This window comes from Anas platyrhynchos, chromosome 6 (genome assembly GCF_047663525.1).
Source record: "Anas platyrhynchos isolate ZD024472 breed Pekin duck chromosome 6, IASCAAS_PekinDuck_T2T, whole genome shotgun sequence".
Lineage (NCBI taxonomy): Eukaryota > Metazoa > Chordata > Aves > Anseriformes > Anatidae > Anas > Anas platyrhynchos.
Genome location: NC_092592.1, coordinates 9,891,045 through 9,918,630, shown reverse-complemented (window position 1 = coordinate 9,918,630; position 27,586 = coordinate 9,891,045). Strand labels below are relative to the sequence as shown.

The 27,586-nt window shown below is 45.5% G+C and overlaps 1 protein-coding gene across 7 annotated transcripts in view; it reads left to right on the top strand.

Moving 5' to 3' along the window:
* The window catches only part of ARID5B (AT-rich interaction domain 5B), a 114,703-nt gene that overhangs the window by 15,459 nt on the left and 71,658 nt on the right, over positions 1-27,586 (top strand). Inside the window, exon 1 of one of the 7 annotated variants that reach the window (XM_038181620.2) lies at positions 847-922. The exons of the other annotated variants lie outside the window; for them this stretch is intronic. The gene's annotated coding sequence lies outside the window, so the exon portion shown is untranslated. Of the gene's footprint in view, positions 1-846; positions 923-27,586 lie in introns of those variants that run through there. 7 annotated transcript variants of the gene reach the window in all.

Genomic DNA, 27,586 nt, shown 5'->3' with positions numbered 1-27,586 from the left:
GGCAGCATTACTGATGGATGGCCAAGTCTGGGGACTTGCTGAAGGTTGTGCTGCGGCTTTTGCACCTAGTTTGGATCCACTGAGGAAGAACTTGAAGAAAATTTAGAAATTATCCCTGTCCTGTCTTTCATTCCCCACGGCTTTGTGTTTGGGGGTAGAGTTAGGATCTTTGTTCTCAGTGAAATCCAGGAAAATCTAGAGCTACTTCTAGCTGAGGGCCGTGGTTTGGCAGTTGCCCTTCCCCAGTCCATAGCTGGTTTCCCAGTGGTTGTTTCTGCTTTGCTCTTTTGCACTTTGCTCTTTTGAACAGTGGAGCTTGCTGGGCAGGGGCTGTGCCACAGGACTGGCTCACCCCCTGATTCCTTCTCTTTATACCAGTCTCACAGCTGGCATAGCTGGGAGATCCGGGGTGCCCAGTACAAGGTTGTGTGTCCGTGTAAATGGGGTGATGTAGGGCAGATGGCAGCGAGTTTGGAAGGAGGAGCAGAGCAGAGCAGGGCTGCTGCCTGGCCCCAGCAGGCACTGAGCTGACTGCACAGGCAGGGGCATTGCAGCAGGCACAACCTCTCCAGATGCAGATTATCAGCTCGTAACGTAGTCAAACTGTAATACTATCAAAACTGATCATCTGCAGCTGTACTGCCTTCACACACTTGAGGGGACTTCTGAACTGACGCCGACTCTCCTTTTTCATTGTTTGTCATGTGCTGCTGAATTCAGGCTCGCCTGCCTGAGCCCGATGCAATCATTTTCTGACCAGCTGATTGTAAGCCATTCAGAGTCCAGCTACTTTGGGTATTTAGTGCCCCATGCCTCTAACTCTCTTCCCTTCCTTCTCCTGCCTGCACTTTGTGCCTCCTCTTCGTGCCCTCCTGTCCCCGTTGCCCTGACTGAACGCCGTTCTGATCTTGATAAAGCTCCTGTGAGTGTCCCATTATCCCATTTTCCCCTCTCTGCCCTTGTGCACTGTATGTTGGTTTTTTGTCTCGTGGGTCAGAGTGACCTCTCTAACTCATTTCAGCCAGCCCAATTGATAGAGCTCTTTTGCCATAGATGAGGCTATTTCATGGCGTGTCTGTTGTGCCCCACGGAGCCTGAGAGGAGGACGGCTCCCTTGGGGAAGGGCCCGTGGTGCTTTCTTCTGTGCCTGCACGTGCTGGCAGCGCTGCAGCGGAGCGAGAGCACCTGCGGGCTGCGGGGCAGTGCTGGGACTGCTCTGCCAAGTGCTGCTGAGCAGGAAGGCTTCCTCTGCTCCTACATCCTTTGGTTTAATTGCCTTCGGTGTTAACGTGCTCGGTATCGGAGATAACCTGAAGTGCTGAGCAGACAGGCAACTTTGGCCTTGCATGAACAGCGCAAGGTAAATGGTCATTTTTTGGTTGTTAGCCAGTTGGTTTCAAGTACCTAATAGTTGTTGGCTTCAGTTGCTGGCTGCATTTTGAATGCTGAAGGGTGGTGCTGTTGTTAGGTGCAGTGTAGCCCCGGTCATCCTGTGCTAACAGCTTACTTTCTCCTGGGGGTGACCCTACACCCAGCAGCATCTTTGGGCTCCCCCTCCTCGCTTGCCCCTCTCTCTTCAGCCCCGGCTGTTCCCCTCTGCACCCCCTCAGCCCCTCTCGGAGGGGGCTGGCGGTGTCCTCAGGGGCTGTCTGTAGCCACCTGGACCTTCCTGAGGCCACGTGTTTGCCCAAACAATGCTGGGATGATTTAAGTGCTGTTAATTTCTTCCTTTCTTTGGTGACAGCCTGCTTCATTACCGGGGAAGCATATGGGGGTGACAAAAACATTTTAATATGCAGCACTGGCTCTGGAAGCTTTTCTTTCACCACTGGATTGTGTTGAGCCTCTTCTATTTGTGGCTCTTGAAAGGAGTTTTAACACCACACGTCTCAAACTTCAAGCGTGCCTTATCAAAGAGATAAAATTGGGATTTCTTTTCAAACTTTGACCTGCCGTGAAGCCCTTACAGAAGGGGGTGGTGGTGCTGCCCCTGGGAATTGAGGAGGTGGGCATTTGGGTCTTTGAAACGCCGAAGTTCTGCCAAGAAACACGCCCAGGATCCCACAGAACTTCTCTTAGGGTAGCCCCTCAATCGCGGTGCCTCTCCCTGCCCCCCCCGCTTCCTGCGGCAGGAGCAAGCTAAGGCGATTATCAGAAGGGCGCTGATAGCGCTCGGCACTGTGTCAGCGTTTCCAGCCCTGTATTGGTATGACAGGGCACTTTGTCGGTGCCGTGGAGCACTGCCATTTGCAGCTGCGGCCCTGGGCTGCTCCCAAACATCAGGGGAGAAATCGGGGCTGCAGGGCAGGAGAGGGGGAAAGAGTTAAATTGTAGTGCCTCGAGAAGCTGGGGGGAGCTGCCCCACGCTCCTCTGCAGCTGAAGTTGCCGCAGCTTGCACCATTCATGAGAGTTTTGTTGCAGCCTCTGGCTGGAGCAGGAGCAGCCTGCGTAATTGCAAAATAAGTAGATAAAAAACATCGACCATCCGCAGAGCGTGCGAGAGCGGCCAGCGTGGGACAGTGTCCCTTTAAAAATGTTTGACAGCTTTTTTTATTTTTGTCTGTTTTTAGCACCGAGATTGACCTTGCCAGGCTGTGTAATAACCCACATGTGTCTGCTCTCCAGGATTTTTTCCCTTCTAGTCACTGTTGGATCTTACATTTAATTCTTACTGACCATGAGGTTTTGTTCCAGTAACTGAAAACGTGTGCCTCCTGGTGCAGCGCTGCTGTGCTTTAAATCTGACTTTATCTCAATGTCTGCCTTTTTTTTCTGTTCTTTTTTTTTTTTTTTTTTCCTTTTTCCACTTTTGATTTTAGAGGGTGCTGTTTTCCTCCCCAGCCTTCTCTTTCATTTCCGTCCCTGCCCATATTGTTTCTGGATCCCAGGGGACCCAGTTTGGGACTTGTTTTGCGTCCCTGAGCGTGCTTTGCCCAGCGCCATGACGGAGGTTATCAGCGTTGTCCTTCATGTGCCACGGCTGCTGGTCAGAGCTGATGGGCCCCCCCAGACCCCCAGCGCCTTTTCCCTGCATTGTATCCTGCCCATGCAGCCAGCCCAACCCAGCTGAGCGTGGAGATGGCAAGCCGAGCACCCACATAACGCTGTGGCACGGCTGGGTGGGCCCCGAGGACATCCTCTTTTTCCTGCCCTGTCGTTTCCTGGGCTGTAATTCTGTGCTGCCAGAGCCCGGCACTGGGAGCCTCACGGTCGCCTTTGCCTGGGAGCGCTGCGTTAATCAAGTGGGAGCTGCCTTCATGCAGCTCCTCAATCACCCTGCCTGCGACCTGCGTGGCCACGCTGGGATGCTCTGGCTCTCCTTGCGCCACGGCCGGTCCTGGGAGCCAGTTCCCTTGCTGGGGGGAGCAGGAAGGCCAGACCCAGCCTCCTCAGCACCTTCCTTCCACGCTGCTCTTCAGAGGTGCCTGTCCCATGCCCAGAAGCGCTTGCCTGTTGTTTATAGCCTGCAACGTGCCCACCCTGCCTGTCTTCCTAGGTACCTTGGTGCGGTTCTGACCACTCTGTTGCAGAAGGGCTGGTGCTTGTTCTACAAGATACACTATTCTTACAGCTGGCCCATCTCACACCACAGGGGTTTATCAGGGAAAGTATCCTTTATGCATCTGAAACTGAAGGAGACTTGGTTTTTCTCCCTGTTCTCCTCTTTTCACAAAATCCTAAACTGCCTTGGACCTGCCTGGCACTGTGTGCTGCCCTATTGAGCGCCCAGCTCTGTGGGCACGCAGGGGAAGGGGGGGGTCTGGCATCCTTGCTCTTCTTAAACCACGTTTTAAGGCTCTCAGTATTGACATTGTGGCTGCCTAATTTGGTTCACGCTTGTCGTTGCTGGCTTGGTGATCCGTGCAGGATGAGACCACTGATAGATGAGGGTGTTGGAGAAGGGAGGGGTTAAGCCTAGTAGGTGTATGAATGGGAGTGCAGTCTGTGGGTGGCAGAGAAATGAATATTAAAAAACTGTAACAGCTTGAGTTGTGACTGGATAGGTTTTGTACGGGAGAGTGCTGTGGCATCACCTTTATTTACTTCATTTAGTGAAATCTCTACCACGTAAAATAAGTTCCTCCTTAATTTTATTGCTAATAATAATTTGCTTGTAAAAATGAATCCTTAGCGCTGTAAAGCGTGAGCTTGGGTCTCTTGCTCTGTTACATTGTGAAGGACAAATACTTAACACCGTAAAGAAGCTGCTGCTAGTGATAGATAATGTGTATTATTTTAGCAGAAGGATATTTTAGCAGGTTGTGAAAAATCAAGGTGAATTTTTACATCTGCACACTGCTGCATAATTGATAGATGTAGACGCTGAAATTCAAAATAAGCTTCTAGCAGAGCACACATTTGATTTTCCTAAACATTTAAATATATGTATCACACCCTCATTTTAAGATGCTGGTTAATGACTTTATGAGCATGTTGGCAGCCAGAGCATTACATGTGGTTTGAGAAATGTGTCTGGATATGCTTGGTAAGCAGTATTGTTCTGACAGTGTACTAAAGGCCATCTTCAATTTGACTGTGCTCTACTTTGTTATGCTGTGAAAGAAAAAGATAATTCAGCAGAGCATTGTGCTGTCGGCTGGAGACGCCACACTTCAGAATACAAATATTACTAAGGATAAATGAATCATTAAAAGAACAGTAGCGTAAAATATCTGATGAATGAACTCCAGGAGTCTCTGCTGGAATAAATTTAGCATTCACGGACAGTACCATAATACGTGAAATAATAGTATCAGTTCTACATTCAGATGCCAAAAACATTTATGGACCCAGAATAATTGTGAATTACAAGGCTATAAATACATGGAGGGGATTTGGTGATATCATAATAAACCATGAGAAAGATGCTAGGCTGGTTTCTAATGTTACCAGAACCTCGAGATATATTTACAACCTCATTCACACTCCTGCAGTTTTAGGGGGCAATTCTCCTCTCGCAACATGTTCGCCATTCCCGTTAGTGCCGGGGGGAGTTAGGCATGTGTGTCAGGAGTGGAATAGATCCCCATGTGTTGTACAGTTCAAGGATCCTATAACAAATTGGAAATACAATTTAAAAAAAAAAAAAAAAAGAGGGAAACATTCCCTCTTGGCCTCCTCCAGGTTCCCTCATGTCCTGTTCTGCTCCCGAGAATGAGGCTAGCGAGAGGAAAACAGGTAAAGTACAACGAGGTAGCTGGTGTGTTTCTGAACGTTTTGTCCACAGCTGCATCATTTTTTCACTTTTTATTACTGGAGAAACAAAACAACCAAGGCCCAGATGTTCTGGTCCCAGGTTTCTTGAAAGTGCAGGCTGATGCATTTTGAAAGCGGGCTGCAAATACCCAAGGCAGGTTGGGATTGTCAGCCTGTCTGCTGAAAGGAGGCTTTGCTGTTGTGATACCAGATCCGTGCCTGATAAGCACAGTTAATTAGGAACTGGGGCCTGAACCTGGCGTGATATTCAAGAGCATGTTCAGCTTTCAGCACGTCCCGTGTCACCTGTTTGTAATTGAGCCTGGTGTCCCCTGCCTTCCTGGATCGGGGCGGTGTCAGAGTCTCCGCAGGTACTTAGTGTCGGCTCACACATCCCGATATTAGGCGGGCTGCAGCAGGACGTCTTCCCCCAGCCAGCTGTGCTGCGTTACTGGCCTCATCCTTCTTGTAAGTCATCGGCAAAATATGCATGTGCAGCGTGGTGCAGAGCAAGTCTGCACAGTAAGTCCACATTCCTCAGTGTTGCAGGAGGTCTCCTGACCGACCACACTGCAGCCTCTCTGCTCATCCTTCTCGCAGACTGACACTCCTGGCTTTGTGTCTGGACCTTCCTAGGTGCTTTCCCAGGGCATTCGTGGTATTTGCAGTGGGAAGGGGCTCTGGCTTCGTTGCCATCCGTCCATACAGTTCTTGTGTCACTTTCTGTGTCCCGGTGGACAAATCCCTCTGACAGTAAGAGGTGGATCAGGACCTTGAGATACGTCCTGAACTTTACACCCTTGCCAGCTGATGAAGCCAAGAGAAGATAATTACAGGATGAAAAAAACAACAGTGAAGGGGTCAACAGCAAGAGGGGGTCCTTGTCAGCCTCGTGGGTGACTTGAAGGCTGTGGCATGTGTCTGCCATAGGCCCTCACCCAGCTAGTCTCAGAGCTCGCATTTGCTTCGATCTCCCCCAGTTTATTTCATTGTCTGGATTCATGCATGTTCTTGCTGTGGCAGGGTCATGGGACTATTGATTATTTGTTTTTTAGTTAATTACTGATGACTTTGACATGATATTATTAGCAGTGTCTGTGTGAGCTCTCTTGGCAAGCCCAGTAGACTGTGCGTAATGCCATCTTAGTGCATGTTTTGCTCTTCAATTATTTTAAAACCACAGTTTCCACTTTCCTTTCACACCGAGTATTTCCAGATTAAAAGCTTTGTGGGATGAAAATTAAATGATAAGGTACTATAAAAATCTATTTCAAGAATCTCAAATGTTTTAGCTCCATCTTTGCTTTTATTTTTCTTACTCCCTGAATGACCCTTACTTGTATGTCAGTATACGCTCCTAGTTCTGTTGCACAGAGAAAATAGCTGAAAAAGTCCTTTTATGCCTGTGTTGTTAATCCTCTGTTCAGAAACTTAAAAACATGGCCCCATAAGTTCTGTGGCATAGTATAAAAAAAAAAACACAAAACACAACCAAATAATTTTGGCAGTTCAAATGCAGAAACTAAAAATAATTTAATCTGCAGTGTGAACATAGTTTCATATTTATACTAGCATCTGGCCCCAGGAATTGAATACTCCATTCTTTAAATAGCTTCACTCTGGCTCTTGAATGCTTTGTGACTAGAACATTACCCTACAGCCATACACCTTGTTTACATATTTCTGTTAAAAGGCAAAAGAACTTACAGTACTTCAAAACATCGGTACATGCTCTCCCTTCCCCTCTCACCCTGGAAAAAAAAATATTAAAAAAAATAATAATAATGAAAGAGTGGTCTGAGAGTGCATTTCAAATTTAGTTCTCTCAATTTGCTGCTGGGTATGTATTTTACTGTTGTTTGTATCAAAAACTGGGAGAAAATTTTTGCAAAGAAAATGAATGCCATTCCAGCTGCCCAACAGTAGTTGAACACAAATTTCTGTACACTTTGTTTGTGTGCTCGGTTTTCATTGGGCAAATATCTTTGTCTTTAAAAACATTTTGCCTAGAGGCAGATCCTTTTTTTTGGATTATTTTTTTTACCCATACAGCAGAAATGAGGGGTAGGCTGCTACGAAGGAAACAAAATAACGTGATAAACAGGTAAGCACTGTAAATGAGTGGCTAATGATTAGCTTCTCGCAGTCCATAGGGACAAAGTATCTTTTTATAGTTTTATGGTCCTTGCCCAGCCCGACTTTAGGAGGAATTGTATTTTCAGAATTACATATTTGAAACTTCAGCTAAGCTTTACAAATTTAGTAGATCCCTATTTAGTGCCTGCTGGTGAATGTAAGTCCAACCTAATATTCTTGCTGCTATTTTTTCATTCACATGTCTTGAGGTGAACCTAGAGGCAGAAGAGAAAATATCCCATTTTTAAACCTTAATCCAGAATCCATTTGTGTGAGTCACTAAAACAAAATCATAGTGGTTTGGCTAAAAAAGGCTTCATTTCCAAAGGGAACGTTCCTTAAAACACTGGCGCCTTTCCCACCATGTTTCTTGAGTGTGTTTTGTTTGTTGTCTTTGTGCTATTTATTGTAAAACAGCAAAGCTCGGCTCCGTAGCCTGCGCAGGGGGAGGCTTGTGGCGCATCAGGGGCCGCCCAGCTTGGCAGGGCTGGGGGCTCACTCCCTTGGGCAGTGCTGTGCCGCTGGAGCCCTGCCATCAGCTGCCAGGGCAGCCTTCCAGCTCAGGTAGGGAGGATGTGTGGGAGCATTTCTTGTCAATATTCAGGGCTGGACCTTGGGTTGAGGCTTGCTGCTGCGATGCTCGGTGGCAAGCCGGTTAGCACCGTGTGTGGCAGGACAGTGCGAGCCCTCCTCAACGTTTGTGAGAGAAGGAGGGATGCCTTGATTTTCCTACCCAGCTATTACACTCCTCAGCAGGAAAAGAGCCCCTGGGACAACCATCCCACGAAGTTTTGGAGTGGTCAGTCCCGTTTTTCTTAGTTTTCAGGCTGGCCTGAGACACAGGCGAGGCTCTGTGCCCAGGCTGTGCCCCTCTAGGAGCTCCAGCTCTGTGCCCTGTGGGAAGCAGGGAGAGGCACTGCTTGGGCAGCACGGCGGGCACCCCTCTGCCTTGCCATGGGGACACAGGTGGCTGGGAGCCTTCCCTGCAGGGAAGGTTGGGAGCTCATTTTTCACCTCACATTTTTAGACCTGGGCCCTCCGACTTGCACACAGCAGATGTGAATGGCCCAGGATTTTGCCTTCAGTGATTGCAGATACCACGCGATTCCAAGGCACAAAACATGTGATTTATTGGGCAAAGCCTATTTAATATCTTAAAAGCATAGGCTAGGAGATCAGACGGGAGCATAACAGCCTTAAAATATATTCCCTGACAACATACTTAAGAACATTTGGGTCTAAATGAAATTTACAGGAAATGAGGCCAATTTTGTCCCTGCTATTTTGATGGCAGGGTGTGCAGGAGGAAAGGAGAGAGTGTGGACAGGAATTTGTGTGTTTGATAACATGGGCCCAGCGTATTTGCACAAATGGAATAGGCACATTTTTCACCCTCTGCAGCAGAAACTCTAGCGCTAGTTTCTCTGCCTCGTTGAGAGACTTTTAAGTGCTCAGACAAATGGGCAAATCCACATAAATTACTATGAAAAGCTGTTCCCCCGTTTCTGGCCAGTCGTGCAGGGTGTTTTGTACAGCACAGTACCTCTTTGCTGCCTCTGTCAGTTTGGGGAAGCACAGGAAGCAACTTCGTGATGGGCAGGGATGAAGAAAGTCTGCTCTTCTCTGTTAGACTCCTTTTTCCCCTTGCCACCTTGCAGACAAAGTCAGCCCACCAGCAGCAAATGGTTCACGTAGCTTTTACCTGGAGAATACTTGTTGAGCGTTGTCTCTAAAATAAGAGACCCTCACGGACGGTGAAGCAGAACAGCAGTTGCCAGAAGGGTCTGTAATGATTTCTAATCAAGCTAATGACTAACCATTGTCTTCTGCTGCACAAATGAAATTTTCTTTTTTCCCCAAGAATGTCAGACTGCTTAGTGTATGGCTGTTGTTCTTAAATAAGCAATTCGCTTTCTACTTTTTAGGAAAACAATGCAATTAATTTTATTATTTGAAGAGGAAGTTTGTGACAATAGTGCTTAGAAATTATATTGTCCAGGCTCTGAAAGCACTTCGAGCTCGTTTGTCTAAAAGCATCATTCATATGTTGCTGGGTAGACAGCAAATTTCCTACTTAAAATCATGAAGCATTTCTTGTGCAGCAGTTATTTCTAGTTGGGAAGGTAACAAAGGTTTTGCACAGGTTTGGTTGGGCAAGTAGAACATTTGGAAAATAAGCAAAATAAGCTGTGGTTTAGTTTTCTCTTGTTTTTACAGTGGTTTTGTCACTTGTGCTTTTTATGGTCATTGTATTTCCAGCGGGAGCACAAGCTCGCAGGAAACAAACGTCCTTGGGCCCATGACTTGCTGAGTGTCACAGGTAGTGTAAGGAAAGCTCCGAGCTCAACCCAGCTTACAGGGCACGCTGGCTGGAAGAGAAGAGCTTCAGCTACCTGTACCTGTACCTGTACCTGTACCTGTACCCATCTATACAGCTTGTTGAAAAACTTGGTGGTGCTGAAACTTCACTCAACATCTGTCTTCAGATAGCTTCAGGCTTTTCTTTTAAAAGAGTCGGTTCACCTACCATCCTTTGGAAAGCATGGCTGCCATCAGGAGGCATGCAGCTAATTGCCCTTTTTGATCCCTTTCCAGGATCAAAAAGCTGAGATGACAGCCACTGCTAGGCACCCTGAATCTCACACCATCCTGCCACAGGACGTCTCTCAATGTCCTGGTGTACCTTCAGGTGTTGCTGGCTAAATGTTGTATAGTTCCCTTACGCTTGGAGACCTGCCGTGGCAGGGATGGGGTGGGGATGCCCCGGGATCGGGACTCCTCAGAGCAGCGAGGAGGGGCAGCTTCTCTGCAACACCGTTCTGTCGGGTGGCAAGTCCAGGAGAGTGTTTTTGCAATTGCTGTTTAACTGGCAGAGATAAAGCTGCTCTGTCCTATCAAGTGGAAAGGTGTGGCTTGGCAGTCACAGCTAGGTCCCTGCCGTGCCACACTCTGGCTTGAGTGAGTCAAGAAGGGTTATTTGCCCTTCCCCTACTAGTGGTGACTTCTGGAGGTTTTACACTGACACCGTCCCTTTCTGGTTTTCAAAGCTCTCTCCTATTTCAGGCTTGAATTGCGGAGGGGCTGTAGTGTCCCCAGGCTGGTCCCAGTGCTGGAGCAGGAGAAGGCAGCATGGGGGCCAGCAACAAAATGCTTTGCCTGCCTCAGAGATCCTGATCTCACTTCAGTCTGGCATAAATGCACCCCACAGTTCATTGAGCTGGTCATCATGAGCGCAGTGGTCACGGGGAGACGAAGAACTACTCTTGGCTTGTTCTCATCTTCCTGGGCGCTGTAGGAATTTGTGCATCAGTTGTGTCCTGACAAGAATGACTAGGCTAGAGTAAAACGTCGTGGGTCATTGAACAAACAACCAACCCTACCTTCATTTCATTGAAGCTACGTACAAATCTCATCAGTTTTCTTCTTCACAGCTAGTTGACCTGAGGATCCGTGTGAACAATCAGGTTGCCAGCTCAGGAAAGTCAGATTGCTTTAAGTGGCTGCGGACTGGTTTTCTAACGCTGCCAGCCTGTTTCACTCCCAGAAAGTGAAAGTTTGAAGTAGGTCCTGAAACTGGTTTCTCGCTTGCGAGGTCATTGTGCTACCCATGACCTAGAAACCAACAATGAATGTATAAATTGCAGGCAAGAAGAAAATTCTGAATTGACTGTAAGGTGAAAGTTGAATAATTCCCTGAACTTCAACTGGGAAAAAGAGAAAAGATCACTGAATTCTAAAACAGACTTCAATATAGACAAAGAAAATGTTATTTTAGTATAGATTAAACTTATGAGTAAGATATAGAGAGATTATTGTGTCTGTTTCAGATGTAATTTCATGCCTGAGAGTTTACATTGAAGGAAAACTGGTCTGGATCACATTAGCAAGGGCCCTGTTTTGCTGTCAGTTTAATTAAATGGAAACTGCTGGCAAGGAGACTGGAGTGGGTTTATAGAAGCAATACTATTTTGTATGTTGGAACAGGAAACTGTTAGGTCTTCCAGTTTGAAAGGGACACAAAAATGAAACCTGTGATTCATTCTTGTTTACAAACTCCCAGCTAGTGTACAATAACCTTAGTGATAAATTAACTGCAATTACACATTATATGTAGTGGGCTTTACAATAGCTGCAGACTTCATAGTTATGAAAACCGTGACCTTTGACAGAGAGGTTAGAACATGAAGTTTTTCCAAACAGCGCACAGATCTTCAAAAGTATTCACTTTTCCTTTCCTGTTTCATGTGAGTAGATTGACAAGATGTGTGGTGGGTGTTCTGTTTGCTCGCCGCAAGATTGTTGTCAGGCAGAAACCCCCCAAAACAAAAAAGCCCGCCCTTCGGGAACATTGATTTATCTGTTAACTGTGTCTGGCATGCTGCCTTTTGGCTTTGATTTCAGAGAGAACATATTTGGTTACTTTAATAGGCAAAAGCACTGAACCTGACTTGTAGGGGAAAAAATTGTTTTCTTTCCCTTTTTCAGCTCTGTTTATTGTATTCTGACATTCTGTATCGTAACTGTACAGCAATTCCAAGTTGGAGTAAAGAAAAGTAGAACGGGATCTCAGCCTCCATCAGCCTCATTATTTGGGAGCCAGCTTTTCTGGGTAACTCAGTGGGACTGAAAGTGAATGTTTATGCTGTTTAATAGCCAGTCTGTGACACCGGCTCTGATGATACCAAATGCTTTTTTTGTTCTCAAAAATTGTTCACATCACTTATTTGTCTCTTCTTTTTTGGTAACTGAGTTTATGAGTTGACTTACCTTCTCCTCCTGCCCCCAGGTCTGTTTTTCCCCTTTTCTTTGCTTCTTTTAGATGTATTTAAAGAGAAAGGGTTTTTTCTTCCTCTTATTCTTTGACTGAGGAAATTCAAGTCTCACCTATTTTCAGCTGCTTCTCCAATTTTTGATGTCCCAGTGCATGAGAATAAAAGTTGACTGAGAAAGTAAGGGGTTTTTTTTATCACATTACAGTAACTGTACCATCTTTATTGTGTATGTATGTACATGTAGTTATCTATGATGAAGCTGTGAGGATGTGTGCATATGCACAAAACTGCATGTTGCTGAGCTCTGATAGCCATAAAGCACTTGGCCAAGAGAGAATCTTTGTGAAAGACTTCACATTCTTCACATAGGTATCAAAAGTAATAAGATGCATTGTTTGAGACCTTCAAAGATCAAAAGAAAAAGAAGGGAAGGAAAAAAAAAAAAGAAAAAAATGTAACAGCAGCAAGAAAAACAGAACAAGAAGGTTCTTGGAGATGTCCGTCCCTGCAAATTCAATGTTTTTTTCCAGTGAAGCTGTAGGAGGAATCCATGTTTTAATATTAACTTCAGTCGTGCTGTAGCCCAGTGCCTCCAGTGAGCATGAAATCCTGCATGGCTGGAAGGTAGGTGGAGATGAGATTTGGAGCCCCGTTGCGTAATGTTAGGTAAAGGGAGGGAAGAAATGCCGAAGCCAGGTTCAGTGCTTTTGCCTCTTAAAGTAACAAGATGGGCTGTGTCTGGAAGCACCCTGGGGTGTCGCTAAGTTGGGGAGGCACCACAGGACTTGTGCTCACCTCTGCTGGGCCCGCTGCCTCAGCTGGCTGGGGTCTCCCCAGGGCCAGCTCCCACTGCCAGTTACTTGGCAATGAGGGAAAAGAAACCAACAGGCAACAAACTTTCTTCAAAGCCAGGGGCTGACCATCAAAGCGCTCCCTCTTGCTCTCATTTGTAAGTTCTGGGGATACAAAAAAAAAAAAAAAAAAAAAAAAAAAAGAGTCAGAAAGGGTTGGTTAGTTGGTATCACTGTGGCGAGGTGAGAAGTGCAGAGATGTCAGGGAGGAGTTAGCAAATTATTTTGTGCAGGTGAGAAGGAAAATATTGCATGAGCTGGGAGAGGGAAGGCTCAGCTACCTGCGCTCCCACCACAATGAGGGCCCTCAGCTGTCTCCCTCTGGGTCTTCTGCGTGAACCATGGTGCCGCAGCAACAGATAGGGCAGGATCCAGGGCCCGCAGGCACCGGGCTGGCTGCGGGGAGTGGGATCCCTTATCTCCCCCTGCCCAGCTCCCTGTTCTCACCGGCTGCTGGGAGCCACGTCTGTCATGCTGCAGAGCCGTGGGGCTCCTCCGCTGGCGTGTTGGAAAGCTGTACACAAGGGAGCTTTCTGGAGGAGGTGCCTTTCGAGGCAACCTAGAAAGGAGAAAGACTTTCCCAGTTGCAGCGGTGGTGAGACTCAAAGCCAGTAAAAACTTTCAGTCTCTAGAAAGTAAAATGAGATTCTCGACCAGCTAGTTTATTTTAATTTTTCTTTTCCTGCTCTGCCTCATGACAGTGCTTCAAATAATTATGTTGATTTATGATTACAGGTATTTTAAAGCTGTAGTATGCTGTAACAAAGCAATGCCAGCTTATTGTTTCTGGCCCTATCCAATTATACAATTGAGTTTAGGCATGTAATAATGTTATAACCGAAATATCCATCATGATGGATTGAATTTCATGAAGTACAATGCAAGAATATTTATAGCTCCATTCTTAAAGCCATTTTGGGGTCAGAATATGCCTCCTTGGTACGGTCTTTTAAAAACAGGAGAAAACCTGAAACTTTTCTCAATCCAGCCCCAGAGCTACCACAACCCAGTGCCTACAAGGGGGAGTGCGTGTGTAGGTTGATAGTAAACAGAATATGATAGAATAGAGTAATTATTTCCGCTAGAAAATGAGGATCCGGCATTATTTGTACAGTAACACAAAGTCATTATTTGGCTATGCCACTGTAATGAAACAATAAAGATCATGCTTAATGTAAGTATCGTCTCCCGAGAGACTTCTTGTTCTCTTTCTAGCATTTTGGCTATTAAAGCGCATTTAAATTGCTGGTCTAGTTTCCCACTGCTTTTCAGAGAGCGGAGTGGGCAAAGCCTCCCCTCCTCCCGGCCCTGTTTGAATGTAGACCTTTGGCATTCCAGAAATCTGACCTTGTTTGTAGGGAACGGCTCATTTTTCTATAATGTAACATGAAGCACTCTTGTGTTTTGATTCCATGAAGTAGAGAGTTTAATGTTCCAGCTTGCCATGATAAGGATATGATCTGGCCGAGATAGAAACACTAAAGGAAATTAGCTATTGTACTATTCTTTAACATACTGTTTGTTTAGCAGTTTCATTTAGAATAATTTTGAATAATCTTGGAGTACCTTTTAAAAAGAGATTTTTTTATTATTATTATTTCTTTTTTGGCCCGGATAAAAAGTGCGGCTTTGAGATATTTCTCCTAAAATAAATTTCAGGCCGCCTCATTTATAGTCAGCATGCCTTGATTACTTGCAGACATACTGGAAATTTACATGCGCTTTTCTCCATTATAAAACACTGATCTGTTCAGATCATTAGCTCCCTCATGACTAGCGCTTGGCAGCAAGCCAAGGCAGGCTAAATCTGGAGCTGTAAATCGTGAGTTGAAATAGCAGAAAGTGGATTTGTAACTTAAAAAGTGTAAACAGTTTGGAAAATGAAGTAATTTTAGAGTATGATTGATTGCCTTAAGATTGCACTTTAAATTAGCCTAGGGTCTCCAATGCAGATATATGCACTAACTGCTTATTATATATTTTCACTTTTCTGTGGAACAATAGCATTGTTGGAAGGCTTCTAAACAATGTATGCTTCTCCTAGAGTGACCTTTGAGGAAATGAATAGTTTTATTGTGTGTCCATTACTTTGCCTGAAACAACATTTTTGAGTTATTAATTTGCCGTGGTCTATAAATAAAGGAATCAAAATGCAAAGCAGCTGCGTTACACTGCATATACTTCATCAGACTTGTACTTAAACATCACCATTTAAGATTGATAATGCACCGCATAAATAATTTTTTCCCCTCTGATAAATGAATAATGTTTTGCGTAGCCGATAGCTGCTGGAGATTGGTCCTCGAACACTGTAGAAGCAAAAATTAAGACTTTTTTTAAGCACAAGCAATGAGTGCACAAGCAATGAGCTCTCGGCATCTGTCACGCTTTGCTCACTTTCCCAAGGACCCCGGTTCACTGAATTTGCAGGGCTGGGAGCTCGGAGGTGGGTGCACGAAGTGCTGGGGGGCGCAGGGACGGCATGGGGCCGTGGGCATGTTTTGGGGAGCCTGGCACATCCATACAGTGGGATGGGGCTGCGGGCTGAAAGGGAACGTGTCACTGGGAGGCACGTCCAGTAACACGGAGACGTATGTACTGGAGTGATCTCCAGCGTGGAGCACGAGCTGCGTGTAGCCCTGTGGCTGCGTGCCTGCTCTCACAGGTAGGCACCGAGCGGCGGTCACAGGGCTGCTGTCGGCTGCCCAGGCACGGGCCTCAGTGCTCACGGCCATGCTGGAGGTTAAGAACCAAAAGCTGTTTAACAGCCATTAATGGTGGTGGCAAATCACAGTAAATAGCTGAGTGAATAGTCTATGTACCCAAAACTCCTACAGTTTTGTGTCAGAGTATGTTTTTCATCTGTCCTTGCCCTAGATTTCGTGTCTAGCGCTCGGCAGAGACAAGGCTCTGTTTTGTCATCCTTCTGGAAGCTCCTTTCCCAGAGAGTATTTTTTCCCAGCGTTATCACCCCTCCTTGATCTTCCTTCCTCTCTCGCTCCATGTTTGAAGTGAAGATTTTGCACTTGCATTGGTGAAAGAGGTATTGCTGAAGGTTTGAGCACAGGTCTGGGAGCCAGGACCTGCTGAGAGCAAAGCTCGGTGACTCATTCGGTGGCCTTAAGCAAGTCAGAACATCTTGGAGGAGGTTATTTCATATGTAAAGCAGGGGAAATAATACTTATCTATCTACCTGCCTCATTGGAATGCCCTGAGGACTAATTAGCGTCCTTTAAGTGCTTTGAAATAGACAGTGCTATCTATTATTAGAGCACGCTCCAGACTGGTAGGTGGTATGTTAGGATTGTTTTCTGCTCGGGAGCCTTCCTCTCTGCTGGAGGCCGGGCCCAGGCCCATGGGGAGCGGGGCTGAAGCCGCAGTTCCCAGGCGCGTCGGCAGCGCTTGGCCGGGCCCTTCCTGGGCAGACTCGCTGGAGACCTACGCTCTCGCTGAAAACTTGGAAAGAGTCTGCCTAGAGAAAGGAGTGGGAGGATACTCGCTTGTTCTCCTCAGCTCATAGGCATAACTTGTCCTGAAATCCTTTCTCACCCTGCCTCCACCTGAGGCCTTTTCAGACAATTCAGGTGGCGCGGCTCCTCTGCTCCAGGAACCGCTTCCTGCTGCCGCAGGAGGGGAGCGAGAGCCCGGCCTGGTTCTCAGGAGGAGCGTGGGGACGGCTGGCAGGTTCCCATCGCAGGGAGCCCGTGCTTATTCAAAGGCTGCTCCCCTTTCTTGGAGAGCAAGTGCTTCCGTTCCTTCCCTCCACTGCTGCCTAACACACTCCCTGCAAAGTTCTCAGGAGGCAAAATCTGCTTTTGGGGGTAGGGTAATAAACTGTGCAGGCGTGTGTCTGCTGAAGCCTGGGGGTCTTCTCATGGCCGTAATGAGGAGGGTTGTCGGCTGACCGGCAGCTCCTTCTGTTCCCTGGTGCATCTTCTCTGACCAGAAACTTCTGTACCTCTCTTACAGGTGCCGCAGTAACCTAGTTCAAAGGACCCAGCCCTGTTCTCACTGAAGCCCACAAGCCTGGTCGTTCTTCCAGTGAGAATAGGCCTCGGTCCAAGCTGCCTCGAGAGAAGCTTTATTTCTCTCCGTTTGCTCCTCACACGTCTCTCAGGCCATGAGTAATGTGCAATGAGACGGGAAAACCTGTGTGAAATTTTCCAAGGGAATTTTCTATGTTTTAATAACATTAATGAAATCGCTTAACACTTCATCAGATTTTTCGGCTTAAGGTGTTGGGATTTTGATGCCTCCCTGTTTGGGTGCTCTGACGTCTCTTCAGCACCAGAAGGTGCTTCCCTTAGAAGAGGGGCTGGGAGCTCTGAGGAGCATTTGGTCCAGCGGTCGCAGCTTAGCCTCTCAGAGACCTTTTTAGCACAATTATCAGTAGGCGCCATTCCTAGGCAGCTCGCTGTATGTCCTCTTTTGCCTGTGGGATCGGGACTGACCAGCCCACAAGCTCTTACCAAAAGCCTATGACTGATTCCTTTTCCACTGAAATGCGGCTGTGCCACAAAAAAAGAGGTAGTACTACAAGCCTGGTCATGCAGGCAGGCTCTGGCATTGCTCAACCTCAGCACAGTTGGTTTGTTCATTTTTTTCTACATATCATTCATTTTTTTTGTCCTCTTTGCCTAGGAGAGGGTGCATGTTAGTTCCCATTTCCTTTACACCTTCTTCTTTTTGCTTCTCTTCAGCTTGAGTCAGCCGTGTTAGGATGCAGGTTGGGATTAAATGAGTGGCCACGGGCTCGCTCCTGTACCCTCACCAGCTACCTTTGGGTTGTTCTTTGGAGCAGCAGTTTGTGGGCAGCTGGCCGTAATGCGAGATGTTTGGTTAGGAGGTGAGGCGCCCCGAGATGCTGGGGGAGTGTGGTGCGGGGATGTTGGGTACCCGCTGGCCGGGAGCACCCACTTTCCTGGTGCTTTTCCTCCCGCTCATTTTCACCTGGTCATAGGGTAGGAGGGGAGCTGGAGTAGGGTTGTCCTGGGGACCACATACATCCTGTGCTGGGATGAGGTAAAGGACAGTAAATTCTTGGAGAAGATACATTTTTGTAACTGCAGTTGCTGTTTTTTTAAGAAACAGCATCAGGCTAATTCTAATTCTGTGCCACTCCTGGATTTAAGTGTCATTACACTGCGGATGATAACTCAAGTTTATCTGTAAAATTGTTTAACTGTGGTTTTTTGTTTCCCAGCTTGACTTCTTTTGCTCTTCCCGCCTTTGATTGGCTTCCAAAAAAGTTATTAACATGTTGCAAAACAAATACAAGGGGCTGCTGAAGCTTATTAAAAATGGTTTCTTTTGTTCATATCTGGCAGTTGACAAATTGTCTTGTGCTCTATCTTACCTGCTCCAGTGTGAAAGGTTACATGAGAAAATGGCTGCAAATAAATTGCCATTGAATGTTGTCGAAGACTAAGCATACTGCTTCTCTATTAAGGACCTCTTTTAAAGCTGTCTATTCAGGCTCCCCCCTGCATGTCTCTCTAACACTTGTCTGTTATATTATGTTTGGCACAGAAGGAAACATTAAATAGAAAGAAACGTCTGACTGTGGTGTTTCTAGACCCTATTATCCCTCTGTCAAATGTCCACATGATAAGGGTACAATTTTTGTCCATATTGATGATGATTTCCGAAGGTTTTACTAACCATCTTCAGTGAATTGCTAGAAACAAATGAAATTGAAAAGCATATTTTTGCAGCTTTGGAAATCTTACTTAAATCAGTGTAATGAGACGCACTCAGTAAAATGTAATTATTCTCACTTCTCCATGTGTCAAAGAAATCAGCAGTATGGTTGGGGAGCGGAGGGTTACAGTGAGCTTGTTATTTTTATACGGAGCCAGATACTGCTTGTGTGTAGTAAATGGTAAATAGTAGATAATGCAGTTTTTATGTGTACTAAATACCCAGCAAGAATTAACGGGGTTGTTACTTCATTAAGGGTTTCAAAGAGGGCATAAATGTCAGAAGCAGAGCTGAACTGCTTAAATCATTGGACCATTTCCACCCTCCGCCCCTCATGTCACGGCTCTGGGGCCGGCAGCTTCTGCCGTTGCTATTTCGAGGAGGGCCAAGTTCCTCCGAATTTTCAGAATGATAGTGAAAGGCCCTGCGTGAAGCACGGAGATAAGGCTTTTGACTCATGCGTCTGGGGGTAATGGGAAACGAAGGCAACTGATTCTGCCATATGGCAGCGGTGGTGCAACAGGCCCTCATGAGTCAGGCTGCGTCGCACACTTCTCTCATTTGTGTGCGAATGGTGTGTGTGTGGACGAGAAAGAGGGAAGAGATGACAGGAGACCCGTTATGCTGATATTAAGCCCAGTAACTTAGTTTCACTCTCAGCGGCTTTCCATTGTTTCCAATTTTACATTCCTTAGCATTTTCCCAAGCAAGTATGGATCTGCCATGCTGCTCTTCACCTCGTCAGTACAGAAGGCAAGTAACAGAGCCCAAGTTTAAAAATGATTGGACTGCAGGGTATCTTCAGAAAAAGGGATTCAGTCTTCAGCACTGGACTGGGGAAGCTGCTACTGCCTTTGCTTTGCTGTTCCAGTGGTTAATTGTCATCCCCATAAGTAAGTGTGTGCCTCTCTTGCCAGTGGCTCCAGTTGCCTCTTCCTCTGCAAGAGCAGAGTTTTCCAGTCTCCATTATGTTATCTGTGCAGTGCTACACTTCAGAAGAAAGGAGCCTAAGACACATAATCATAGGAGGAACAATAAAGATGAAGAGGAGGTGTTGTAGGAAAAGTTGCTGGAAGTGACCCCACTCATGGAAACTCCTTAGGGAGTGCGCGGCGTCAGCCGTAGCAGCAGTGGCAGTGCTTGTGTTTGCAGCGTTACTCCCGTGCTCGTGTATTCGCGGGATCAGGCTTTACGTGTAAGTACTGAAGCGTGGTTCAGTGGTATGTTGGATGGTGTTCAGAGACTGCTGAAAATGGTGCATTAAATAGCACTTTGAATTGCAAAGTGCCGGTTCAGTTTTGTCTATGAGAATGATAACACTTATTATCTGATTGTTCCCTGTGCAAATCTCACCTCAGGAAAAATTAAATTATGTTTGAATTCAGCTAAAGCAAAGTATATCATTATTTCCTTTCGTTATTAAAAGGTTTTTTTACTGTTTGTTTGTTAAAACTGAAGCAGCTGCCATGTTTGAGCCTTACATGATTTAAAAGCAAATACAGAGGCAGAGCCATTTACAGTACAATTGGCTTGTTTAATGTGATTTAATTCCTCTTCTTGGCTTCGTCATATTACCAAATTATGTTTTCAGCCCCCCCTCCCCTTTTTAATTCTTTCTTCTTTTTGTTATCAGCAGAATTGAAGCTGCTTATCAGTAACCACGACAACCAGGATAAATACTTGTTTTAAAGCTGATGCACATTCAACCTGAATGGTCCGCCTGACCCAGAACATTCAAGAGGACAGGCAGCATGTGCTCCCTTCTATAATCAATCTCCCCCTTCCCCCTGTCTCCATCTGTTTTAGAAAGCTACGAGGGCAGTTTAAAAACCTCTCTTGGAGTGCTTTTCTGTAGTGATCCGTGGCTGGTTGGCCATGGGCTGGCCCGCTCCTGTGCCCCGAGGGATTAAATAGAAAAGGAAATCAGGGGAAGGAGAGGGGAAGGGAGAGGGTTTTACAGCCTAGCCCCAAATTTGGCTGCATCCCTGGCTCACTTTTCTCGTGCTCCTGCAGCTGCTGCAGCGGCACTCACCTGCAGTAAGGCTGGGCAGAGCCCCGTGGAGGGGCAGGCAGTCCCAGCCGGGCAGCGGAGGATGCTCGGGGGCATGAAGGGGCAGCTGGGATCGGGCAGGGCAGGGCAGGTGGCAGTGGTAGCACAGACACCTCCACACAGAGCCCTCGCCCCATCCTGGGGAGGCCTTTCCAGTTTCCCTTTCAAGGAAACTCAGGAAAACTCTGACTTACCCAGAAATCCCCACCGATGAGGATTTCTGGGCTGCTTGCTGTCTCCATTGCTCTCTAAGTTGCTTGATGTTGTGGAGTAAATCCTTTAAGCGCTCTCTGTCTCAGTTTCTCTCTCCATGTAATGGGGATAATAATTTTTACTCATCTCCATAAAGCAGTCTGAGGGCTGTGGATGGCAGGGTTATATAAAAGCTGGAAATGGCGATTGTCAGTCACTCTTCTCTGGAGCCTGGAAACACCTCATAAACCTGCTTCCTATGGCACAGGAGGGTCCGGGGAGCACAGAGCAGGAGCCGCAGTTATGAGGAGCTGAGTATTGAATCAGGGTATGAAAAAGGATGTTGAATGTCTGTCTGGAAACTTTTTAGGCATTAAATTTCTTTTGTCTTCTTCAAAAAGCGAACTTAGGGTTTAAATTCAGCAACGTGATGGGGTAAATATTATGGTAGATGTGATTCTATGGACCTGCTGCGTCAGCCATCGATGAACATACTCGGTTTCATCCCCATTAAGTAGGACTAGAACAAATCCAATCCAAATCACTGACTGCAAAATGTTCTTCAACCGTGCACGTTAAGTACGCATGAGATGGTGCCGTCTTTTTTTTTTTTTTTTTTTAATGACTGTATTGCTGTTGGGTGGAACAGGAGTTTCAATCTCCAGAAGATTTGTAAGCCCTCTCTTTCTTTCAGATGTTAGTTACACTAATCTTAGGAATTCTCTGAACGGCTGATGCTCTTCTGGCGCTGTGACAGAAAATGGAGAGCTGGGGAAGTGGCACAAAATTCTGAGAATTAGCTCTGACTCCTCCTTACAAGGGAAGAAATATCTGATACAGGCAGAAAGGCTGCGCATGCTATTCTGTGTATTGGCAAAATAGCTTTTGCCTTTTGATCAATTTAAAAGCGAAATCAGGCAGGCAAACGTCCACATAAGAATTACAGGCAACTTGTTAACATCATCATTATCTGGTAAACATAACTGTAATCACTGTGTTCCATATCCTGCACCACGTTGCCTTTGTTCTTGATTGCATTAGCATTCAAATAGAGGGGGGTTCTCCAAGCGGGCGGGAGTAGCGTGGGTCCTGCCAACAAAGCAGTATCCCCGTTGTGTCAATAATTTACCCAAATTGTTTTAAACCCAAAAACCACACATTTCCAGTCCCGTGTCGCAGGGTTAAATTGTTATTGTATTTGCATTTATCTGGGAGAGAAATATGATTCTGAGATTAATATTTTCAGATCCTGTAACTAATTAGCCAGCCGGGGCATACCGAGTGGCATTACGAGCGTGAACAGAGACGGGGGAGTGACAAGGCAGGGGGGCCTGGAAGAGCTGCGTTTGGTAAACCAGCCCTAATCCCTGGAGGGAAAGCGGCTCGGTGTGCTAGAGCATGCAGCGGGAGTGTCGTACCGGTGCTGCCCAAACTCCTCGCCTGTTCCTCCTGGGTCATGGCAGCCTGGTGCAAAGGGATGGTCATTCCTGCTGGGGCTCGCAGCCTTGTGGGATGAGGTGTGTGGGGTGGTCAAGCAAGGAGCCTGCCATCATTCTCCCTTGAGGGCAGTTTGTGGGAGTACCCGGAGGAGGAGGTGAGGACTGGCACTGCTTCTCGGCCAGCTGCAGCTACCTGGGCAATGGGCTGGGAGTGCGTGGTGGGCTGTGCCTGGGGGGCGATACGGGCAGGCGTGCTCATTTCGAGATTCCTCTTAAAGATTTTTAGGTCATAAAGACCGAGTTTCTTCTTCCTCCTTCTGGTTACTTTTTGGTTGTTCTTCTGTTTCGGTTGCCCTTGGACTTTTTGAGGTGGTCAGGTTTTTTAGCCAGTAGTGCCCTAAGTTGGTTCTGCCTGCGGGCAGGCTGTGCCGTGCCCCGTGGGGTGTTAGTGGACCAGGCAGGTTTGAGATGTGCCCGTCTGAGCTGCACTCATTGGCTTGTGTTAGGAAATGTAACGAGTCCCATCGTGGGCACACTGAGGCCCTGACCTCCTTCCAGGTGTGGGGGAGCAGCGGGACCTGACGGCTGCTCTGCAATGGCCAAGGCCATCCCGGCCTGGGCGTCCTGCCCATGCTCACACATCTCCGCTACCTCTCACCATCCCAGTCCCTCCGGACATCCAGCTCACCGTCCCTTCCCTCTGTGCTGGCTGTATATTGATGGTATGGCCAACGCCATGCGCGCAGGCACTGATAAACTAATTGTGATCTGTGCATCCTCTGGGATGCCCCCTTAGTAACTGAGCGTAATGGAAGGAGGCAGAGCGGCTCCTGCTGCGAGCGGGCGGGGAGCCCGATGGACACAGCGCTGCTGCTTCCTTCATTTTTGCTCCATATTCCAAATAACTCCCTTGCTCAATTTGCTACCCACACACCAAAGCATTGTCCCATTTTATCTGGTTCCCCTGATACTTCCATTGCTTATCTTATGAAGATCTGTGTTAACATTTATCAAAACAAATGGCAAGCCTGGGACCTTTTAAGTAGTTTTTTTAGTTAATAAAACCAATCTTCTACTTCTGTTATGTTAAAAGTACATTATCTTTTTATTACAAACTCTCTACAGCTCTGTCTGTTTTCCTTCTTGGCAATTTCATGACTGCTCCAGTTGATTGCTGTATGGAGAATTACAAAATCATTAAGGGTGGGGTTTTACCAGCTGACTTACAGTACAAGCCATTTCTCAAAATAACCACAACAGTGCAATACTGATGTGTAATTTACGTCACAGTATGTTTTTATGAAATAGTTTGTGGCTTATTCATTTAGATCTAGAACTGAATATCTCTTCTCTCGCTTTTTAATCAACCTTTCTTCTTTTTTTTTTTTCTTTTTTACTTTTTAATATTTTCCACTCCTAGGCTTGGCTCGCCTCCAACTCAACAGCTACAGTGAGAAGAGGAAAAAAAAAAAAAGATATATATATTTTCTCTTTCGCCTGCAGTTTAACTGCAAGAGTGTTTTGCTCTTTGATGTACACATTTGTGTTAACTGCCTTGGAAGAGCTGGTAGATCTGTGGCAGAATGTATTGCACCAAGGTGGAATGGAGAATTGATGAAATAGATGCAAAAGTTTGGAATTTCAAACCATAGCAAGCGAGTGACGCTATTTAGTCTCCTGTTCTAGTACATTTCCTTTTTAAAAATGACTTTCTGTATAATGTCTTGTAATTAGAACAGGAAATCATTGAGTAACTGGAAGAAGAATAAGAGCACTTAAACTGAAAAGAAAATTACCTTCCGAGAAATTATATTCACAATTTTTTTTCCCTCTAAATTTTTTTTTTCTTCACATTGCAGTGTTGGTAATGATAGTAACAGATGTACGTCCTCTTATCTGCATCATTGTTTGCTTATGTTTTCTGGGAAAAAAATAATCATTTTCAGTAACACAAAAAATGAATGGACAGAAAATGGGAAATGCCTAATTACAAAAAATATTCTGTGTCACAACAGAGTAGCAATTAAATTGAAACTTCAATATAATTATCAATAACAGGCGAGCCTGGAGCTGTGCCAAGTGCGTAAAGTTGCTGCTCAGCCTTTATGTGGTTGCTAGGAGCACAGCGAAAAGTATAAAGCTTGGAGAAAGGAATGTCTAATGTAATAAAGTAACAGAAGGTAGCATAAATCATTGTGAGAGCAGTTCATATTGACATTATTTTACTTAAATTGGGTTGAAACTAGACATTTAGTCTTACAAGAGGCACAAATTCATATTTCTTCTGAAGAAATAACTCTCTGCTTTCTGGGAAGAAGCGGAGCGTCTGCTTTTCTAGCACGAGCAGAATACATATTTGGAGTCTTTTAAGCAAAAATCTCTAAATGTTTGTTTCTGTTGGCACCCATATGCATTTGCACTAATACGATTAAAAGAACTAAAGGGCAAAATACTTGGCAGATTTTGCAGTTGAGGTAATTAGGTACAGGAAGGAACATGCATAGTTTTTCCATCAAGCTCTATAAAATCATGGTGTGAAGGTCTTTTTAAAGAAAAAAAATGCTTACTGATGTTGGGAGTAGATTATGGCGGTTAGCAATAACATTGTAGTCTGATGTTTCCGAAACAAGCAAACAAAAAGCCCGGTTACATTTTTGTATTTCTCTGTTCTCTCTCTAAATAGTTCTGGCTCTAGATGGATTTGTTAGGAATTCATGCTTTTAGCAGGCTTTTCTTCTTTTGGGGCTTTTAATTGTCTTGCATTACATATTAAAAATGGTTGTGCTGATTTGAAAAGTCAGTTCTTGCATAGATTCATTGTGTTTGGCATTTCATGCATCTCTTACTTACAAAGACAACTTGAAGAACATGTAATCCAACATAAATGCCAGGCTGTGCCAAATCCCAGCTCTCTTTACCCCTCACAAAGGAAACTGTTGGATTACATCTGTGCATATATAGGCAATGTTCGTAACGCAGGGGCGGAACCTTGCATTGTAATTACACTTACTCTGTTTTCAGCTCTGAAATATAGAAGTAAATGAAAAACTGACATCGGAGGGGGTTATTAAAACAAGTAATTATGGTATAAGCATGGGATTAGAGTAATTTCAGTGGAATCTTACAAGCAGCGTACTGTAGGTATTATCTTACCTTGTTCTCTCTACTGATGCTAGAATGAGATTCAGAAATACAGCGTCATGGTTTTCTAAGACCTCAGTTAAGTGTTTTGAGAAATTACATTGCTTTTCTGGATTTTAATGGAATGCGATCGATGTTCAATCTCTCCTCCTCCTAAGAGTAAACTCCTTCTGATCACATGTATCAAAAATACTCAGCAGTGTACGCTAAGCCCACCATTAAATGACGTGTTAGATTTTGCTAGAAGAAAAATACTTCTTCTTCAGGCTTGCGTTTTATTAGGGATTGGTCTACTTTGATTTTTCTTGTGTGGGTGTGGTTGAGGAAAAAAAGTCTTTGTTTCAGGAACACTGTTTGTCTTTCACTAAGCAAATCTTCAGTTTATTCAGTCTTTATTCATTCTTAGAGGTTTCTGTTGAACCTGGAGTGAATAAGGGAAGTAAAAAATTCATCATAAAGTACTCACTGGAGTTGCACAAACATGTGTAAGAGTGATCCTGTAAAAAATGATGTGATTTTAATTTATGCCATGGGTTTGAGTTAAGATGTTAGTTGTCAGGGATAGGAAGTTTGTATAATTCTGCGCAGGGACTTGCAGCACATTTGTCTAGAAACTAATGGTTTACTACAAAGGCACGTGGGACGTGCATTTATATACACCCTATTTGAAAAGCTGACCACATCCTGGCATGAGAGGAGTGCTGTCAGATCAACAGATTCAGCTCAGCACTATCTGCGCGAAGGTATAAAGTAGTAATAACTGTCAGGCAGGCGTGTATGAAACTCTCAAAGGAGCTAAAGGATGGATCATGTGCTTGTTAATTCCTAGAACAGTTTTCCTGATCTGATTTTAGAGTTCCCTAATAAAGAAGAGACTGTCTTAATCCCAGGAGCAGTTCCTTCAGGCATGCTGCTTTGTAGGCTCGTGGGATACTTGCTGAAAACAAAGCCTGGCCACAGCCTTATTGACCAAAAGGAGCGTTGGAGCCATCAATTTTATTTTCTCAGAAAAGTAATGTAGATGCTGTTTACCAAACCGCGTTACGTTTTTACACAAGTTGTTTGATCTCCCCACCTACCTCCGGGTGGTGGGCAAAGTTCTGAATTTTTAAAAGCGCTGGCTTTCGGGAGCTGTGCTTGTGCAAGCGGGGCTTCCCGAGTCCCTCTGCTGTGCTGAGCGCGCTGCAGGCTGCGGCGGTGACATTCCAGGCGATCTATCTGCTTCCAGAGACTTCTGAAAATTCAGCCTTTTATGTGTCAACATTTCCATCGCCTCACACAAATCAAGATGCGCCGTGCCATCGTATTTAGCTGGGGAGAACCAATCTGACATTTCTCTCAATATCTGAGGAGATTTTTACTTTAAGGGGAAGAAGGATGATTTCAGTATTAGTAATGGGATTAAATATTAGACCTTTTGTCTCCGACAGAAGAAATAGCTGAGTTATTCAGTAATCAGAGTAGAGCAGAAAACATAAGCTGCATACTCTCGCTTTGTCTTCATTGGCATGCAGGGAAAGGCATGTTCAGTTACCCCACCTGAGGAGATAAATGAGCATAAAAAGAAGTGCTGTTAAGTACTGGCTGCATACCTGCAAATGAATAATTTCTCATGTTTGCATCTCTGTTTTTTTGCTGTTAGGTTTCCTGCTGGTTATCATATGATGAAACTTGATTGTGATAGTTCAGAATCCGCCACCTTTATGCCTAATATCATTTAAAACTCAGGGGAACGGAAAGGAGCGAGCTCGGGATTGCTTTGCATTTTGAGCCTACCTTTCAGCAGTCTGAGCTGCTTGGCAATTCCTTTTGCTGATTGAGCTCCGTAGGTGTTTTATTGAGCCTCGACTGCCTTTGCAGTTAACGTGAGGAAAGTTACTTCCACCTGTTGGGGCAGCTTCGCATCGCTGCCCAGGTCAGATCAGCCCAGCGCCCCGGCCCGGGGCCCGCCGTGGTTGCCAGTACCAGGCACTTCAAAGGAGCATTAGCAGCTGTGCTCTCTGGGGCTTGTGTGTTATTATTTTTAAAAGGTGTTAGGTGGTATAAACATGAGTTCAGTGGGGTTGCAGAGAGACCTGAGTAAGAATGACAGATAGTATTTCTATCAA